Source organism: Cebidichthys violaceus, unplaced genomic scaffold (genome assembly GCF_023349555.1).
Source record: "Cebidichthys violaceus isolate CVI_PGR_0920_01 unplaced genomic scaffold, fCebVio1.0.p SCAF_50, whole genome shotgun sequence".
Lineage (NCBI taxonomy): Eukaryota > Metazoa > Chordata > Actinopteri > Perciformes > Stichaeidae > Cebidichthys > Cebidichthys violaceus.
The window spans coordinates 859,182-879,181 of NW_027176706.1; the positions used below are offsets into that span (position 1 = coordinate 859,182).

Here is a 20,000-nt window from a genome sequence, read left to right on the forward strand (position 1 = left end):
CATCAAGCACTATTCAAGATGAGGGTAAAAGGAAAAAAGAAAAGATAGACACAAGTATTGATTTAAAAAAAAATGTCTTGTTCTGTTATTTCTAAAGCTTGCATCTGTGTTTTTTTTGTTGTTTTTTTTCCCCCCCCTGAGCTGGCGTAGCGCCTCGGGTCACGGTTGAGGAGTTTACAGAATATTCTGCGATCGGTGTGTTTTACCTGTGTGTGTGTGTGTGTGTGTGTGTGTGTGTGTGTGTGTGTGTGTGTGTGTGTGTGTGTGTGTGTGTGTGTGTGCGTGTGCGTGTGTGTGTGCGTGCCCTTGCTTGTATCAAACCGCAGAATACATATGAGGAGGCAGGAGAGTCATATATCTGACGAAGTGCAGCCAATAAAGTATAATTCATGACTGTTACAGTGCCCGTGGATGGTAGTCATTACTCTTGTGTTGGTGTGCATGTAGTATATCAGGCCTCAAAACAACAGCCCTCATCACTATATTGATTGCCTGACAGTTTCTTTTTTTTTTTTTTTTCTTTTTTTTTTCCCCTTTTTTCCTTGAGAGAGCAACAGAGTGCAAGATACAGAGAAAGATAGATGTGGAAAAAAAAAAATCTCTTTCTCTTAACACTGCTGCAGCGCTACCGTTGTCTGGGCTGTGCAGGTGGTTTCATGCCACCGGTACTCATGCGTTCACTCTGACCCAGGCTAACTCCAATCTTCAGGCCAGTTATCCTCGAATACATACTGTATGTCCCTCATGGTTTCCTCCATTTAAGCCTCTTTACACACAGTACTCTGCATTGTTTACCGACAGCAAAGAGTTTCCCATGCAGGCTCCGGTCGCTTCTCCGCGGACGCGCTGCTGCTAATGCGTTGCATGCGAAAGAACGTTTTCACTGTGATCGTCCATCCGTCCGTCTCATCCGGGCGTCCCTGGGGGAAGAGAAAACCGTCTGTGGGGGCGTCTTGTCTGTCTCCTTCGGTGTTTCCTCGTCAGAGTCGCTTCACGTCAAATCTGCAGCGTTTGACAGATGTGTAGCTTAGTTAACACGCAAGTTCAACTTCAGGGAACTGCAGCATTTCCAGTATCGGCTGTATTATAGGGTCAAACCTATTTCCTTACTGTAGACTCTATACACAACTGCTTTCATTGGACCAAAACATGGCACACATTATCAAAAATCTCTTAAACAAATTTCACCGGCCCCATTAAATAAAGAAGTAGCCCAATTGGCTTGAAAACTAGACTGTGGCTAATTACTACTAGTATTTTTTTGTTGTTGTTGTATTTTGGGAGAACTAACCCTTTTTAAGAAGTTTTCATTTTGAGCTGTTATGAGTCACAAGTTTACATTCTGATGTTCTGAAATGATGCTATGGGTGATTGCTGATTACGCTCCTTTAGGTGCCGCATTTACTATTTTACAGGTGGAGTTTTTCAGGTATATATATATATATATATATATATATATATATATTTTTAGTTGTATGCTGTCGTATCAACTTATTTTCAGCGTCAAGGCATTTGCTTCATTCCACGTTCTCTCTCTGATCACCACTGCATATCTATTTTTTTTTCTTTCTTTCTTCATTTAATCAACCCCCCCACCCCCACCCCCCCCTCCCCCCACTCATGGACTGTTCATGGACTTGATGGAACCTCAGATTTTTTTTATACGACGGCTGATATATGGCCGTATTAAAGATGGGTGCTTTCCGTTTGACGAGCGTGGTTTAATCTAAATCAAGATACAGGTCCCTCGAGGCCGGCGCTGTAATCATGTCAAACTGGCGATACCGCTCACCATCACACTCTCTCCATCTCGCTTGATCATCATCTGCATTGCAATTATTGAGCGGCTTTAGATGGTATCTGGCTCTTAGGTAATCAGCAGGAGAATGGGATTAGATGTAACGTTATAGTTATGTTGTTAATATCAACGAGCTTGCGTCACACATCTCATCTGGCTGTGTGATATATAACATCTGGATTTGTGGCTTTTGCGTTTGGTTCAAGGTTAAAACTGTAGATCATTGATTATTTAAGCCCCCCAAAAAAAAAAAATAGAAAAAACCGAGTAGATGTGGAACGCAGTGAAGATAATTACTCACACAATAAATTAGTTTTAATGTGCGAGCATATATACACGCGTGCATGGCGATATTATAAAGTCTCTATATTACTTAATCAAGCAGTCATGTTAATTGCGTAATAGGCTTGTATATTTCCATGCTGTCTCATTTCATTTACATATTTACGCCTGTGTTAATGAGGAGGGCTAGATTAAAGAGGGGGAGGAGGGGGACGCGAGTGGCTCCTCCCTCAATATCACTGATTTATTTGTACTCGTTAAGCTGAATTGCACAGATCTGCATTCCGATCTGCAATAAGGAAAAAGGGATTGTATTGCATTTCATGGACACGCCACAGCCAACCGTACCGACCTGGATGATATAAGTAGCTTTTTTTTTTTGTGCGTAGTTTAAATGAATAAATTACCAAGACAGATGGGATATCTGGCTGAGGTAAAAAAAAAATTAATATGGCAAAATGGGAGGATGAATGAATTCTTTGGAAATTTGGAGTGGATGGAGTGAAGACTCCTTTATGAGGACGTCGTTGCCGCGGGGCCGCTTGTAGTAGCGAGCCTGTTCTCTCCGGGCTGTAGCAACGATGCAGAATAATGAAAATAAGTGTGTCCATTAGACCAGTTAATCTTATTTGGCCTGTAACATTGGTCTATGTTTTCATTCTAAACTAAAGGTCCCTTGTTCTCTGCTCTTTTTATACGCACATGTACTGTAGAAACACACACACACACACACACACACACACACACACACACACAAAGACGCACATGCACAATCCCAGCCTTCATGCAGACACAGTGATTTAGCGGTCACACACAGACAGTGGCTTCATATCTCTGTTCTCTTGCTCCTCCAATCCTCCCGCCTCCTCCTTTTCCTTCTCCTCCTCCTCCTCCTCCTCCTCCTCCTTCTCCTCCTTCTTTTCACAAAACAACACAGGACTCTTCTGAGCCCCGAGGAGAAAGAGCAAAATTTACAAGAGGAACACAGGGGATCAGTGGTGCTGTTGTATGCTGTTGAACAGCACCCCTTTGACTGGGAACCAGAGGTCAGGGCATGGCTCCCAAAGCCTGCTGGGTCCTTTGGTGCGTCTGTGTGTGTGTGTGTGTGTGTGTGTGTGTGTGTGTGTGTGTGTGTGTGTGTGTGTGTGTGTGTGTGTGTGTGTGTGTGTGTGTGTGTGTGTGTGTGTGTGTGTGTGTGTGTGTGTGTGTGTGTGTGTGTGTACGCATGCTTGCGTTTGTGTTCTTTTTAACGTGTGTGTCAGCCTCGGGGAGTGAAACCCCGCCTGCTAATGATACGGGAAATTCACAAACTGTTTTTGTGGCAAACTGAAGTCACATGACGGCACAGCCTGTGCATAATCTTTTTCATACACGCTGCAAACTATAGTATCTGGCTCGTGTGTGTGTGTGTGTGTGTGTGTGTGTGTGTGTGTGTGTGTGTGTGTGTGTGTGTGTGTGTGTGTGTGATGTGCTGGCATGGCATGGGGGATGAACAGTTAGCTTATGTGTGGTGAGTGACATTGAGAGATACTCTCACAACAGAGTTTCACTTCATTCCCCACCACTCCATAAGTAGCTTATATCCTCTTTAACACCAGTAAATAGTGACAACAGTCAGTTTAATAAGATTAAGCCAGTAATTTTCATCAAAGTGCCCCCTGTGGACAGGGTGTTTTTTGGTCTTTGTTGGGTTCAACTTTACCACCACACGCAATGTGTCCCCATCAAGGATTTGTTCTAGTTTGGGATAACATTTGAGTTGTACTGATGCACTCAAAGACCTCTCCGTCCAATTGTAGGCAGAAGTTGCCTAACATCCCACCCACTACATACTGACTGTCAGCAGATAAAGGGCAACAGATGGACTGTAGGATGCTTCTTTTAGCATGAAATGTAAAACACAGGATGTGAAAGTAGACTGTGAAATAAAGGACCATAGATGTAGGCCCAACTGTCTTGAGACGTAGGGTGCAGAATGAATTATATATATATATCGACATAGAACTAAGAGTGGAGGGGGGAAAAAAATAGATCTATGTAGTACACAGGGCATGAAATATGATAAGATGTTTGACTTAGGTCAGATATCGTAGGTTGGAAGGCAATGGAAGGATATATGATGTAAGATGTTTGAGTGTATGCATGTGATGAGGGATTTATAAAACGCACGACTAGCGAAGCAGAAAATAGGACGTTCGTTTGGAACATGAGATGTAGAATGCATGCTGTACTGGACATGATAGCAGTCCATTGATTTAAGATGTAGGGGAGGATGAAGCACGTGCAGTAGGATATGTATTGAACAGCAGAGAAAACATGGCTTTTTAGGGCGTCAAATACCAACGCTTCGTCACGCCCCTCGACGTCCAATATCGACGCACAAGGCAACCTTAAGCACCTGTATGAGACGCACCAGGTAACTACAGTGTAAACCTATCTGCGTTAATATTACAAGTGTTATGACATTACATTACAGTCATTTAGCAGACGCTTTTATCCAAAGCGACTTACAATAAGTGCATTCAACATTGGTAATCAAAAGAACTACTAGTCACCAGAAGTCATGAGTACATTTCCTTTTCCAAACAAGCATCTAAGAGCATGAAGCAGAGCATAACTCAGAGCCAAAGTACAGAAACAAGAAAAACAGTTAGTGCTATAAGTAATACGAATACAATAAGAGCAACAAGCTAGTATGAATACAATAAGTGCTGAGTGGAAGGCTCAGGGTAGCACTTCCTGAAGAGGTGGTTCTTCAGCCTGATGAAAGATGGGCAGCGACTCCGCTGTCCTGACGTCAGTGGGAAGTTCATTCCACCACTGTGGGGCCAGGACAGAAAACAGCCGTGACCGGGTCGATCGGCCGCCAGGACCTCTGAGCGACGAGGCGACCGATCGCCCCGAGGCAGCAGAGCGAAGTGGTCGGGGCGGGGGTGTAAGGCTTGACCGTGGCCTAGTTTAAAGGCGAAGTTTAAAGGCTAAAAATCCCACTCATGGTGGGAGGAAGGGGGCGGATGGGTCAAACAAACACAGGACTTTAACCCAGGATACCGGTGTTCATGTCCCAAACTGTTGTTTTTGTTGTTTTTTAAAGTTACATCAATACTATTTAGCATGCCAGAAAAAAAAAAAAATGTAGTATGTCCCAGTACATAGTCTGTCAAATGCAGTACGTAAAAAAAATGCTTGGATGTTCTACTACATCCGGTCACATTTTTTGCTGGGTCAAAGCTCAGGGGATCAAATTTTCAAGGTGCAACGTTATGATGAAGTAGTGTGTCCCACTGAAATGCATACTGCATGCGACAGTACAGACTTTTATAAGAGCAGCTAAAAGAGTAGAAAAAAGAAAAATGATGGGATTTGGAACGCAGTGTAGTAGGTATGTTAGACGTAATACATTTGCAGTTTGTGGGATGTGAGACAAAAAAAAAAAAATAGTTCTGCAGAAAATAGCATGTAAGTGATAGAGTAAAGGCTGTAAGATGCAGGACTGGGAAGATAATGTAGGACTAAAGCTGTGTCTTATACAGCAGGCCTGGATTTGATTGTTTCTGTATGTATCTGATCTCAAGATTTGAACGGGGATCTCAACTACCTTATCCAAAAGATGATACGAATAGCAGGTATCTTGATTCTTCTGGAACCCTAAGATGAAAACTGACAACTAAGAGGACGATTCCTTCGCTAACACGAATGATGGTCGAGGCTGACTAGTTTTTAATGCATATGATACAGGGTGGAGAAGCAACACCAAAACACCATTTGGAGTCGCTGAGATGACTTGGAGCAGGGGGGGGTTGGGGGGGGGGGGACCTCCATAACGGCTCAGCGGTTGAACGGATGGATGGAGTGGAGGAGCTTCGGGGCGTGCAAGTGTTTCATCTCCAGTCTGGTACTCCAAAAGGTGTAAGTAAGTAATGGGTGCGAGCTGCCTTCTAACATCCCCATCATCACTTTAGTCAACACCTGCACCTGAGGTTGCACAACATACACACTCCTATCTGCACACACACACACACACACACACGCAAACACAACCCGAAAGCACTTTCATGACACCAGAAAGCAAGTGTTAAAGGCAAAAGCCTGCAAGGGTCAGAAGTCACCAGCTAAGGGGCCCGAAATCATGTCGGACTGCACTTATCCTATTCCGAAGCCCTAACATCACATATCTCAAACAGATGTGCAAGCCCTGTTTTATTACTGTTGATGGTATTCAGGAAACTCTCATTGATATATACCCAGTGGCAAGGTGATAGTCCCCGTCCCTCCTTAATTCAGTCCTCCCAGCCGTCCAGGCTGCCTGAGTGCTACCAGCAGAGCAGTGATGGATGACGCAAGGCTCATTAGGATAAGACAACAAAATCAATAGACCTAGCGCAGAGGTGTCAGCGCCTAAGACACGCCAGTAAAAACCACACTGATAGTCTATTTGCCAGCAGTGAAGTGTGTCTGAGTTTTGGTGTTTGTGCGTGTATGTGTGTGTGTGTGCGTGTATGTGTGTGTGTGTGTGTGTGTGTGTGTGTGTGTGTACCTGCGCCTGTGTGTGGCTGTGGACGGGGAGCAGTTACGGGCTGAGTGATTGATGCTGATGGATACGGGTAATGGATAAACTCAAATATAAGAGCTCTCAATAGGGGGTTTGTGTGTCCGTGTTTGCGCATGAGATGAAAGGGAGGAAAAGAGTCGCATACTGGGGGGAGAATAAAGACCGGGTTGGAGCCGCTGTTTTCCACACAAAACAATATGCTCGCTCTTTTAAAAGCGTGATATTAAAAAAAAAAAAAAAAAAGAAGTTAGTGGAGTCATTGTTCCTCTTCTGGATACAGATACCCATGCCATAAACAGCCCATTGTCTGAGATCTACATCAGCTCTTATCTGTGACGGGAACTCTCTTCTCCCCTGTCTGAAACTTCCTTTATGCTCTAAGGCACATTACCGTACTGCAAAGAATATCCACCAAAACAAGTCATTCAGTCGAGGGTTGCCTCTTTAATCTGTACCTTCCTAAAAGGACTTTGCTTATTTTCTTCATATCTGGATTTGTAGCTTTGGATTTGTTTCATCATGCGTGTCAGAACTGTTTCAGCTCAGTTTATTGATCGTTATCAACGGGATGAAACTGCATTGGAGACTTTTGGTAATTCTTTTTTTTTACAGTACTGTAATATCCTAATAATGTTCTCGGAAGCTGGCTTGTTATTTGGCACTAATTGTAGGTCAAATGTGACAAGTCATCAATTCCATTTCATTTCAAGTGTTACCCAGAAAGCATTTCAGTCAGGTCAAATTGATCAAGCAAAACTGTGACATTTAAACAAGTAATCGACAAATGTACAAACTTTATTTGGGTTTTAATTGGTGTTGGTTCTTCGAAAGAGAATTCCGCTGCAAATCAGCAACTTTCTGATAAACTCAACTCACTGTTTCTCACAAACATAAAATCTCTGTTTCTCCTCTAATCAGAACCAAATTATAAAGTAGATTCCAGAACCTCCCTCGGGGATTATGAACAAATAACAAATAACAAATAACAATAAAGTTTTACAGATTTCAAAATAAAGAAAACTTCCACAAAAAAAGAAAGAAAATATTTGAACACTGAACACGGGACAAAACCAACTTTTGTCCTGGACCATTTTTTGCAGCGGGCCTGAAGTGATAGCGGCGTCTTATCTTCGGGAGGCGGTAATTTATTGTTGCGCACGCTGTCACCGAGATGCCTTAATGCTTATCTGTTGTTCTTGCAGTCAAGGCTGCACACACATGTGCAGAACTGCACGTGCGCACACCTACACACACACACACACACACACACACACACACACACACACACACACACACACACACACACGTATGTACATACGCAGTGAGGAAGGTTGTGGGGATAGATAGTTGTTGACAGTTTGCTGTTTGTGGTCTCGCATGTAGCAGATGTCTTCCTGTGTGAGGCTCTGCTCAGTTTTCTGTTGAACCAGAGTCGTAATGATTTCCCTGTGTGACCCGCAGCGCCACTGCGGCAGACGGCAGACTATAGACGCTGACGACTCCACTTCATATAGTAAGGGTTAATACCAGCCTTTTTCCCCTCTGCTACTACCCTGCGCCCATCAAGATTATGGACTTGAATGACTTTCTCAGTAGTAATGGAATTCCCAAGTAAAGTTCATTCAATGGATCCCCACTCTACTCCCCCAACAGTCCAGTAATTGAATTGAAATCAAACATAATTGGATTGCTGTAGGAATGCCACTGAACAGTGTGTATTCTCCTGGGAAGGGGACGTCGAGCACAGGACACCGTGTGTGTGTGTGTGTGTGTGTGTGTGTGTGTGTGTGTGTGTATGAATGAGGCTGTATAGATGGACATGAGGCGACACTCGCCGATCAATTTGATGAGATTAACTACGGGCGCTCGGATTCGGTGGGTTCGGCGTGGAGGACGGTTCCCAGCGTGCCGTCGGCATGCCGACAGTCACACAGGAGCTGGACCTCACTCCACTCTGCCGTCACGTCACACAGACGGACGAGCAGAACGTCCCGTACGAGACGCAGCACATTTACACAGTGAGAGCCTCTGATCTGATGCACAGCACACAGTCTTCTGTACTGAGATCTGCTGAACTGTACTTTATACTGGAATCTACTCATGTGTGATGTACTTTATTCTACTCTGTTTTACTTGAGATATACTCTCTGTTTACTCCACCATACTTTAACACACTCTACCCTCTTTAACACTTTCATACTCTACCCTATTATACTATTCTAGTCTCTACTCTACCCTATTTTACTATTCTATTCTCTGCTCTATCTTATTCTACTCTTATAAACTCTACTCTATTCTCTACTTTACCCTTTTGTACTCTACTCTGCTTTCATTCTACTCCCTCTACTTTACTTGCGTTTTACTCAACTCCTGTGTACTCTGCCATGCTCTAGTACTCTGTACTCTACTCAGCCCTACGTTTTACTGCAGCTTCACTGTTCACCTTTTTACTCTACCGTTCTCTTCTATACATACTTTACTATACTCTACTCCACTGCTTTACTCTCAGCTAAAGTCCTCCCTTTTGTACTTCACTCCTTACCACCCTCTACTTTGTTCAACTCTACTCTACTGTGCTCTCTTTACTTCTCTCTACAGTGCTCTATTCACTCTACTTTGCTTTACTTTAGTACGTTTTCGTCACTCTCTGCTGTACTCTATTCCACTGTTCTTTACTTTACTTCCTTGAACTTTTCTATGTTCTACTCTACTCCAAACTCCATCTCAGCTCTGTACTCTACTCCTTGCTACTTTACTATCTGCTCTACTCCTTCATATACTCCACTGTACATAACTCTACCATACTCTTCTCCTCTTTCCTGTCTTCTATTGTATTTTATTGCTTTGTAAATTGCTTCTTTCATCTCTTCTGCTCTCTGCTGTACTAACTATACTCTACAATATTCTTTGTCCAAACTGCACTCTTCTAGAATACTCTACTCTACTCTACTCAGTCTATTCTACTCAGTCTATTCTACTCCCCTCCCCTCTACTCGGCTCCATTACAAACCTTCATTGTTCTCTTCCCTACTATTTCTCTCTCTACCTAACTCTCTACTCTTTTCTGTTCTCCTCTGTTCTCTGCAAACGTTCAGCCCGACTCTATTTCACTTTAATCGCATCTCCTTCACACGGGCCTGTTGTTTATTTGGCTGGGCTTGTTTTCCTTGTTCGGCTCAGTTTCCTCTAATTTCTGCCTTTTGGTTTTGATCACAGCCATAATGAAAGACAAAGACTTTATGCACTGATGCCATTATAACCAGCGTCGCCGATGATGCCACATTTGTTATGACTGGAGCTTTTGGGGTGGGGCTCCGATACGCTTCCAAACGAACGTAATTACCCAAAAATGAACGTTTTGCTCCCTTTTGCCTACCTTTATCTTATGCTACAACAATTTTGAGTTGAATAGATCTGCCCATACTCTTCTACAAAAGACATGCCGGGTGAATGCTCCTTTCTCTTGCTCTCCTCCACAGGAGGGTCAGACTGTAGGATGAAGAAGTGTGCAGATGCCGCCTAAATCCTCCTGCTTGAGGACACTTCAGCAGGGGTTTGAAGTGTCGGCTACGGTAAGTGTATGAAAATATGTTGCGCATTACTTCCTCTGCTGAAGTGGACAACATTTTCCGCTTGTCGACCTTTAAATTCAAATCGCAGCCCGATGGTGAATTTTTTCTCTTTCTGCTTTGCAAGCATCAGTTTGTCGGATTAGAAAGTCCAGGTAGGCCTCGAGTCTCATTATTTAGAATGAATACCGTCCAATTTTAATCAGCGTCCAACCGAGGGAGTTGGGGGCATCCCAAGGGTCTGTATTGTACACGAAGTCTTGATTTTGCCCAAGGTTGTTCTCTAGATATGAGCAACTCCAACTTTTTCCCCTTGTGTCTTTTTTTTTTTTTTTTTTCTCATTAGAACTCGTTTCGGACTTCATTTTAGCTGTAGGGTCCAACAGGCCTCCAATTAGATGGACGACAGAATTAATGAAGTCTGTTTCTCTCTCTCTCTTTCCCTCTCTCCTCCTCCTCCTCCTCCTCCTCCTCCTCCTCCTCTTCCCTTGCTCTATTTATCCCAGTGCTCAAGGGGACACCCGGTCTGGATTCAGTCAGTGTGGCGGCGTTTCTTCTCTTACTAAATTAAATATGTGTAATTGATGGTTTCATAAACAGAGCTAACCTTGCCAGCAGCGAGCGGGAGCTGCCGCTGAGGAGGTCCATGTGAATATGTATTGTGACAGAGCCAGAGACTTGCTATCCACAAGTTCCTAGCTTCTCCACTTGGAATGAGAAGCAATATATTGACTACAACAGTTGCTCGCATGACATAATGTCTCCAGCAGACAGCCTCAGCTAAAAGCAGACAGCATTGTTCTTAGGCATAGTCTCACTCACAGGATGTTCTCTCTCTCTCTCTCTCTCTCTCTCTCTCTCTCTCTCTCTCTCTCTCTCTCTCTCTCTCTCTCTCTCTCTCTCTCTCTCTCTCTCTCTCTCTCTCTCTCTCTCTCATTGTGTTTCCTTTACCACTATGAAACCGGAGAGATGAAAGCAGTGTGAACTATACAGACGGAGACATAAAGGCCGTTCAACATAAATGTCAGCTGCTGTACAGTGAAAAGCATGCATTTACAGCAGCCGAGTGGGAAGATAAACAGTCTGACACAACATGAACAAGAAGAAACGCGTCACTGAAACACTTGTTAAAAGGACACGTTCAGCTCCTCAGGCTTTCAACGTCAACCGTAAACACATCGCCTTCATACACTTTTGTTACTTTATCGCCGTGTGTACGTTCACACACCGGTTTGATTCTCCACCATCTGTACTTTCATGTCAGAAAAAAAAAAAACATTTTCTGCAACAGCCTAACTTATTATAAAACATAAAAAGTGAAGCAGACAATTCCGGATGACATATTTTTTTACTTACAACAGATCATATTTTCGTACAGTTTGCCGTTTTTTGAGTCATGACGAGACGGCGCATGAATGCAGCGCAGATTTACAGCCGTCTTGAGTTTCCCCGCGGCACATAAACGCACCACACGATCTGTGGATGTCTGGTTAATGTTGCATCATCCAGATTGCAGTACCAGTATCGCATACTGAACCGATACGGACTCAAATAGCTGGGTGACGTATCTGTGACAACAAGGTCTATCTATTCAGTATATTCTCTACACAATAGATTCTAATTTAAAGTTTTGCCCAGATGTTGTTGCTGCATTAAAACAGTTTTACGCTTGTCAAACTGTTGAAAATGTTTAATGTCTTTTTCATAAAGTTGCTGGTTTCAACAATTCAATCTATTTATATCTACTGTATGTATTTTACAAAATTAGGAAAGCAATGTTTAAGTCAAAGCCTGATGTTTTCTTCCAGGTATCAGTATCGGTACTATTTTCACTCACCAGATGAATTTTTTTGGGGGGCCACAGGGGGCAGCATATCAAGTGGTCATCAAATAATTCACCTTATGAAATGTATTGTTTAACATCTCACATACATTGAGGTTGTGTTTCTGATCACATTGTGAACGGAAGTCCAAGATTCACTCTCTTTTAGCTCTGATTTTGGTCTCCACACACTCCTGTTTGCAAACATCTGTTTCTTTAGCTGCTGTGCTTTATTATGTAAAAGCAGCTAACTGCTAACTGTGCCTGCCTGTTGTTTGGTAGCTCAGGGGAACTATATGAATGGCCTTGTAATTCTCCGTTGATCTGTCAATACCAGCAACCCTTTTCACATTAAACATAATAGTGTATTCATTGTTAATACAGAACTATTGATTAGAGCAGCTTTAATGTCCTCTCTTTAGTGGCTGGTGTGTGTGGGGGGGGGGGGATGTAGACACTGAGGCTCTGGCGACTTGTATAATCACTCTTCATCTTCTCCTATTCATGAAGATTTTCTAAAAGTGCTCACACCTGCAACTACAGTTGTATTCACATTTGCGAGTCCTGTTTGAAACTCCTGTTTGAGGCGTGTTTATGGGTTTATTTCCCATAAATATGTAATTTAGAGCAGCTCTGATGCAGATCAACGCTTTTACGCCGCAAAATGTTTGCTCTAATACAAATATCTCGCCTACAAGGGCAATGAGACGTCACCTTGTATGGCTAAAGTATAACGAATGCATAAAACAGCTTATACACGTTTTTTTTTTTTTTTTTTTCCTGCAGTCCTACTATCAATAACAGAGACATATCCATTAGTGCGGGAGAGGCTAGTGCGGGGCAAACACTCCCTCTAGCATTTAAACAAACCTCCACTGGGACTCATTCTCCCAGACTCCCCTGGGGCGGGGGACACACCAGAGCCAGACCCATACTGCACTGCTGGGATGTGTCTCCTTCACGCCTGCAGTGCTTCTAGCAGCACAGGGGCAGGGAGACGCACAAAGACGGAGAGAAAGGAGGGGAAACGACGCACATCGGGGAGCACGCTCGTTTACGCCGCCACTGCTGTGTTTGCCTAGAACCGCTCGGTCGGGGTTGGGATATTCAAATTAATGAATAAGAGTGAGGAAAGTGAAAGATGAAAAATGTGCCGGGAGAGGCTCTGACTTTGAGTAATGCTGGTAATTGGAGGGAAACATATAGGAATGCAGTGGGCATGTTTTAGCAAATGAATGTGGAACAAAACCCTTCCTGGTGCATGTCTCATTACTTATTGCATCTCTGAGTTGGGACAAAGAAAGCTGCAGTGCAAACACAATTTTTTCTTTTCTTCCCCACAATCCAATGCTTTGGAATTGGGAATGGAGCCAGCTGTGTATGGCACACCGCTGTATTGTCAATTTATCAAGTGTGTTAAAGCTGCAGTGCAGCTGATATTTTTCTGTTAGTGTGTTACGATCTTATAGCTTTGTCTGATTTATCTGCTGTCTGGCTTCAGTACTCTCCTGTGTGTTTAAGTGCTAATTAGAGTACAACACACACACACACACACACACACGTGCGCACGCACACACACACGTGCACACTCGCAATGGAAAGACCACAGGCTCACAGGTGATATAGACAGTGTTTTATCACAAGAGAAAAGTGGGTGTTGCACCAAAAAAGGGCCCTAAATTACTGGTGACATCTCAAACAACAAAGGCTCACCCACACACACACACACACACACACACACACACACACACACACGTAACCACACACATGCTGTAGGGATGCCTATATACTGAACACTCACTCACATACTCTACTCTATGGGACAAATAAAGTGTTCCTGTATTGGCCAAAAACAATCTTGGTTCTTCTCTCTTATCATTTTTCTTTCATGTTTTGGAAATCACTCCAGTGCTGGCCTTCCATTTGTCTTTTTATCCCACTCTTAAAGATCCCCCTTTTCCTCCCCTCTTTTTACTGACCCCCCAAACACCCCCCCCCCCACACACACACACACTCCCTCCCTCCCTCCCTCCCCTACCATCAAGCCCTCCACACCCCAGACCCCCTTTAGCTCGCCACAGCTCCGTATGTGCAGTAATCCTGGATGCCTTGGAGGGAGAACTGCACCGAATCACTCCATAAATGTATGAGTGTCCAAAATGAAGAGGAGCTGAGAAATGTGTGGGCAGCGGGCTGGGAAGCATGTCCAAGCTTACTAACAGGATGGGGCGGGGGGGGGGGGGGGGGGGGGGGTGCACGGCGTGGGCGGGGTGGTGCTGTAAGTGGATGTGTGGGCGGTTGGGGGGTGTTGTAGGGAGAAGGGAGACGGACGGAGGCTCGGATGAAATGTCAGACTCGACAGCAGGGATGTTTTTTTTTTTTTTTGCAATATTTATTTTGAAATGTGGGCAAAATGTGATCAGGATTTTGGCCTCAATCCTCATCTTTTTTTCTTTTTTTTTTTTTTCTTTTTTTTACTCTGATATCATGCATCCAGGCTCGGTACCATATTGTCTTTCAGAGTATTTGAGGCAGTGCAGCAGTTGGGGTTAAGCGTCCTCCTCACACTTAAAGTCAAACCTGACCCGCGAGAGGGTTTGTGGTCCAGAACCATTGGAGAAGCCGTTTGGAAACGGGACAGGCGCTTTTGAAAAGATACTTGGCAGGTTACTGGATGAACCATCTGTCAATCAAACTCTTTTCCATCGAGGAAAAAGGTCCTCGGCGTCGTCCTCTGCTCTTCTTTCAGTGAACAAACATTCTCCACTTCTGATAAAAACTGATGTCAAATATCTCGGAACGTGGCAACGTTGGCAAAAAAGGAAGTCGGATTACCGCTTTTATGTTTCTTGCCACGTTACACAACGCAACCCAATCCCCACCATTCTGCTAAAACCCCGCACAATGGCTCAGCATTGTATGATTAAGGTTAGGAAAAGGTCATGGTTGCGGCAGTTGAACTGTAGTTAAGGTACGGTTAGGGTTAGGAAACGATCACACTTGGTAAGGGTTAAGAAAAGACTGTGGTTGTGGCAGGTAAGGTGGAAAAAAAAAACAACAACAAGAAAATGACATTGTTTTTCATGCACTGATCATTTTGAGATTTTGCTTCCATAACATGTCTGCTTTCAAGCAAGTGGAAAGAAAAACATCAATTATAAAACACTCAGGGTGTTTATTTTACTGCTTTGTGTACATGATCAGCAGATTTCTCCAAAATTCACCAACAGTTAGCGTTAGATAAAGCCTCATTTGCATACTTCAACATAACATTTCAGGAAACTTGTAATACAAAAGATGATATTGTAATGGGAGCGTTTCATGGTGATGTATGTATTAATTAAAATGTTTACGCTGTTAAATATATATATTATATATAATACATGCGTTAAAAGGCCGTTACTTTTAAAAAGAATTTCAGACTCCTCCGAGAATCTCCTCTTCAATCCACCAAACTTTCCACTTTAATTCCTCTCTATATTCTGAAGGTTTTCACAGAGGGGTTTGTTCATCTATCATTCATAACCGGATTCATACAACATGTTATTCCTAAAAAAAACATGGCGAAAATAAATTGTTTTTCATGTCTGTAGACGGTATTTTCTGATTTATGGAGTGATAAAAAGAGATATCCAAAATCCCCCTCGGTAAAAACTTTTGAGACCGTGTCAACAAATTGAAACATGAATTATGAACGTGGCTATTCGACATAATAAGCACATATTTAACGAGATAATGCCCAATTTGGATACTTAAGCTTACATTTCCAGAACATTTGTGATGCAAAAAAAAATCTATTAGTAAAGTTTTTCTTTCCTTATTTCCCCATGTGAGCCATTAAACTACAGGTAAGATATGGTTAAGGGTTGGAAACTATAACACAAGGTTAGAAAAAGATGATGTTCACGGGAAATAAAAGGGTGATTATTAGTTGCAAGGCGGTCTCAACACTCCAACCCTCCAACCCTCCACCATCGTGCTACTTAAAGGGCACGGTACTTTCTGCACTGACATTGGACATTGGCATTGAAGGTAGAATAAATCTTGCGGTGCGGAATCGTTTAGCATAAATTCCCAAGGACTCCGGGGCTGAGCGATATCACCCTGTGTCCAGATCTCACAATTACTCTGGCGAGAAGTCGTAGAAACGATGGCCAAGAGCCCCAAGTTGTAATAAACCAAACTTTTCCTTTAAACTCTATTTCCATTTACCCCCAATTCCAACGCCTCTCCCGCTACCACATGTGTCGACGGTCGTTGAAGAAGTAGAGATTATTGCATTTATGTCTTTTTTTTATTTACTTACAGCGACAACCATGCTGATCCAGGGCTTTGACCTGCCCGCCATCACTTCCTGCATCCCCCACTTCTGTGTTGCTTTCGCTTCCCTCTTAAGGACGCATACTTAAAGGTCACAGGTGAAGTCATTTAGTTGGCTTGAATTATTCATATTCAGCGGGATTGAATCGATGCATATTAATAACAATAGTGCAAGGGGGAAATCATATACGGGCACCTGTCGAAATCCACATGTGTGTGTGTGTGTGTGTTAGATAGCGCGGATCAATAGAGCGTATACAACAGCCGGAGAAAGAGAGACTTGTTGAGTTGCACTTTTATGCCAAAAATCTTGAATTATAGAGGGTCAAGACCAGCAAGAAACAGAGCCTGAGGAGTATTTCATGGAAGGCTTGTGAGCTTATTCCTCCCTTGGTGTCTCTTTCTCTCTCTCTCTCTCTCTCTCTCTCTCTCTCTCTCTCTCTCTCTCTCTCTCTCTCTCTCTCTCTGTCTCCATCCCTCTCCCTCGTCCTCTCTCTCTCTCTCGCACCTCAGTCCTATTGGAATGATGCACATTTGTTCGCCCTGTCACATCTTTGCCACTCCTCCCTCATCTATTCTCTCTTTTGTCTGTCTTTTTCTTAAGCCCCCCCTCTCTCTCCCCCCCCCCCCCCCCCCCCCCCCCCCCCCCCCCCCCCCCTACTCTTCTCCATCCCTCGCTGACTCTAGATGACTACAGGGGAAGTTATTTGGAGTTCAGGTAGAGTTCAGACGCAGACCCGGTAGCCTCGCACCATTCTCCGCCGTCTAAGCCGAGCACGTGAAAGTCTCACCTGGGCTTCCTCTTGACACGGGATCAGCCTCGGAGCTCAAGGCTTCAGGAACCGTAATTCGGTCCCCTGTGGCTCGGACTTTGCGTTTGATCAAATGAGCTGCCGCGTCGACACGTCACATCGGGCTCACTTGTGTTTGATGGCATTTTCTTTTGCTTTTTAAAGCGTCGATTGATTTGGAGACAATAGGCCCCTGAGCACCACGTAAAAAGGCCCCCCCATCTCGTTCAGACAGCCGGTGTAGTCATCTTGTGTCTCTTTGTAGTGGTTTTGGATCTCTTTTTAGTCATTCTCTGTCTCTTTGTAGGCGTTTTGTGTCTCAATGTAGTTGTTTTGTATCTTTTCTTTAGTCATTTTCTATCTTTTTAACCAATTGGTGTCTCTTAGTAGTTGTTTAAGATCTCTATGTAGTCTTTTTGAAGTCGTTTTGCATAGTTATTGTCATTTTGTGACTTCCTGTCGTCTTTTTTAGTCTCCTTTTAGCCATTCTGTGTGCCTTAGTTTTAGTTTCCTTTTCAGTCTTTTTGAAGTTGTGGATCTTTTTCGTTGTGCTGTGTCTTCTCTTGGGTTTTTTGTGTCTCTTTTGAGTCGTTTTTTTATGTCTTCGTGTGGTCGGTTTGTGTGTCGGCGTAACTTTGTTGTTGTTTTTTGTCTTTTTGAAGTCGTTTTGGATCTTTTTAGTCGTTTTGCTGGTCTTCCTGTGCTCGTTTTGTGTCTTCCTGTTATTTGCTTTGTGTCTTTTTCAGCAACATTTTGCAGGTGAACTCTCAGAAATCTCAAATGCTGCTGTTGGTTGAAAAACTGCTGATGAACTTCACTATTTAGTACAAACTCGAGATGAAGAGTGGCTACTGTGGTTACTGTCGGCTCAGTTGTGCAGTAATAACAAGGAACTAATCAACAAAAACAAATATGTGGTCTGGTTGGCAGAAGCTGAATGTGAATAGACTCTGATCAAGAGAACGGGGACACGGTCAGGACAGCTCATGTATTAAATGACCTCTGTGACCTTCCTATAAGAAATGTCCACAGTCACTTTAACGACCAGCTCTGGCCCTTGGGCCCCTGGGCCTTTTTCTCGATGGGCCCATTCAGTAATTGTTCCATGCTTCTTTTTTTTTTAGGGGAAAAAGCATCAGGAGTTATCAGGAATCCACACAGCAGCTCAATAATGAAACTCTATTAGAGCAGTGAGCCGACAATAAGGGCTAATATACAGTAAGTATGCATGGCACGACGTGTTGCTCAGAAGAACAACATTACAAAGGGGCAAGTCATGTGTGTAATTGAAGATCCTACATTTCAGCCCGTTACGAGGACCTTCAGTGGCTCTCCTCCTCCGTTTGGCAAAGCTCACCCTTGCCTCCTAGTGGCCAGGGAGCAGGTTGCACCTCTTTGAATGGAGGACGAGAGTTGTGTGTGTATTTTGCACGTGGCGGTGTGGGTGTGTCGCTGCCAAGGAGCTGTCCATCCAGTCCCTGTGCGTCCTGTAATCTGCCTGACACGCGCGAGGCCCCCAGTGACTCTCTGTTATTAGGCCCATTAGACGGTCCGGGATGAGGTTGAATTTTTATTAGCTCGGGCGAAAGGCGTGCGCCACGCGCACGTGCGAGTGCGCGCGCGTGTGTGTGTGTGTGTGATGAGTATGTAATCTGTCTGACACCAGCCAGCCAAGAGGGAGCGACACTCGAGGGATGACGGATAATAAGTCGGCATGCACGGACCAGAGACGGCAAACCCGGAGTGACTGCACGGCAGCGGCGCCTGATTTATTTTTTTTTCCCGCAGTCGCTTGTTGGCGAATTAAGGCGTTGATGGCAAATGTGCATCTGTCACGTCTAAGCGTCCCAGTTAGATCTTTCTCAACTCACCGCTCCGATCACCAAATGTAGCAACTCAAGCCGCAACCCAACTCCATTGGCTGCATTTCCTATTCAAGTCAGGCCTCTAATTCCACAGCATTCTCTTTTCTCTCAGCCATATCGTCCCATTCCACACTCATTTGTTGCCCCTCTATCATATCACAGTGCATTTCCCAACCAATAAACGGAGGCACTCTTCTGTAGAAATGTATTTATCTTTCACATAAACTCCATTCCGGCTCCACTGGTCTCTCTCCAGTAGCTCTCGCTGGCACTTAATTTCTATTAATGGTTCTGCAACCGGCGCTCGAATCCAATCCACTGCTAGTCAGGCACATGAGGAAATATGCATTGGCAATTATCCTCTGTAATGTGCATGGGCCCTGACCACTAATGCATCTGTGCTCATTGTGTGTTGCGGGGAAGTATTGTGCGCGCATACATTAGCGGTGACGCAGGGGCTAAGGTGCAGGGTTAGTGTAACGTAAGTCAGGTCACATGGCCGCTGTAGTCACTTTCTTGACAAGCAAAACAGAAGAATTGGCCGCGCACTTGCACAGAACACCCCCCCTCCCACACACACACACACACACACACACACACACACACACCTGGTATCTATCAGTGCAGCACAGCAGCAAACCAGCAAACCAGCTCGAGATAATAATCATCATCAGAATTGTCCGCTGAGTAGCTTGTAAAGCCTTGTTCCCCCCCCCCCCCCCCCCCCTGAGTGATAGCAACAGTGTTTCTCTCGCTATGCCATTGTTTCTGGAGAGTCCTCCAATATCTGCTCAGCTGTCAGCTGGTTATAGATTCAACACAGCTCACTGGGACAGTGACAGGAGGCCAATAACAGGCTCCTGGGCTTGTAAAGCCTCCATCTGCAGAGGAAACACAGAGCAAATAAACCCGGAGGAGCCAACACACTCGCACAACCCTATTAGAGCTGCTGTAATGACACTGCTGCGTGTGTTCACGCACACCAAGGTGTGTTAAAGTTT

The 20,000-nt window shown here is 44.0% G+C and overlaps 1 protein-coding gene across 3 annotated transcripts in view; it reads left to right on the forward strand.

Moving 5' to 3' along the window:
• The window catches only part of nrsn1l (neurensin 1-like), a 55,389-nt gene that overhangs the window by 9,592 nt on the left and 25,797 nt on the right, over nt 1-20,000 (forward strand). For all 3 annotated transcript variants that reach the window (XM_068731304.1, XM_068731306.1, XM_068731305.1), the window contains one exon: nt 10,112-10,204. The gene's annotated coding sequence lies outside the window, so the exon portion shown is untranslated. The remainder of the gene's footprint in view (nt 1-10,111; nt 10,205-20,000) is intronic.